Genomic DNA, 1420 nt, shown 5'->3' with positions numbered 1-1420 from the left:
AATGTATCTGTCATAATCTATACCATACCAGAAAATTTCTTTTTTTCATCTTCATCATTCTTCCGCACGATCCTTCGTTCTTTCTTCTCTAACTGTCTCGTTTTCTCTATTTCTTTCTCTCTCTCTCTTTCTCTCTCTCTCTCTCTTTCTCTCTCTTAGCTCATTTAATCGGAGTAATTGATGTAGAGAGCCATTCATTGACTGTCTATCGTCGTAAATGATGATGATGATGATGTTGTTGAAGCCGCCGCCGCTGCTGCTGTTGTTGATGATGATGTTGATGAGGGAGATGATGATGATGTTGATGAGGGAGATGTTTATGATGTTGATGATAATGATGATGGCAAAAAGATGATGACGACGATGATGACATTTTTGCTAAAAAATTTCCTGTAATGAATTCATCTCAGCACGAAAGCTAGGCTGATGAAGAAACAAAAATAACTATGTTTGATGATTATTACAGATAATGAAAATAATAATAATAATAACAATAATAATATTAATAATGACGATGGTGATGGTGATGATGATGGTGGTGATGGTGGTGATGACGATGACACGTTGACGCGATGAACAGGATGATGAAAAAGATGATGAGGATGATGATAATTTCGATAACAACTGAGAGAAAAAATGTAGCTATGATGATGATGATTATTATTATTAATTATTTTTATTATTATTATTAAATTTATTATTATTACTATTGTTTGCCGTGCGTAGAGCCGTGAGATCAATCTGCTACTAGTCAGCGCGACGCAAATTGCAAAGATGGTAAATTATCCATCCATAATTACGAGCGTGCGATAAGTAATATAGGTAATTATTTATTCATAATAAAAAAAAACTCTCGGTTTCGTTGGTTGATTGACTCGTTGGTCAGTCGGTTGGTTGGATGGATGGTTGGTTGGTTGGATGGATGGATGGATGGTTGGATGGTTGATTGGTTGGCTGGTTAGTTGATTGGATGGTTGACTGGTTAATTAAATAGCAGATTGGTCGGCCGAGTTGAATAAAATTGAATCAGAGTTAAAACTGCTATCTGCAATTGATTGCATTAAAGTCAATTCACGCCTAGATGCACTTTTAGGCAATTACTTATTTTTATTTTTTCTCGTTAATGTTTTATTTAAATTTTCTTTTTTCAAAATTCAAATTAAAAGTTTTTTTGGACCAGTTTTCGGCAAAATAAAATAATTTTTTTTTATCTTTATAAAAGTACACACACACACCACACACACACACACACATACACACACACACACACACACAAAAACACACTCACACACAAACACACACTCACACACAAACACACACTCACACACAAACACACACACACAAATATACCACAGCAAAGACAATTAGAGAAAAAAAATCCCCGAAAACAAAGACTCTAATAAAAAAAAAACCAAAGAAA

This window comes from Helobdella robusta (genome assembly GCF_000326865.2).
Source record: "Helobdella robusta unplaced genomic scaffold HELROscaffold_18, whole genome shotgun sequence".
In the NCBI taxonomy this organism is placed as follows: Eukaryota; Metazoa; Annelida; class Clitellata; order Rhynchobdellida; family Glossiphoniidae; genus Helobdella; species Helobdella robusta.
The sequence above is the reverse complement of the archived record's forward strand: the minus strand, read 5'-3'. Positions refer to the sequence as shown.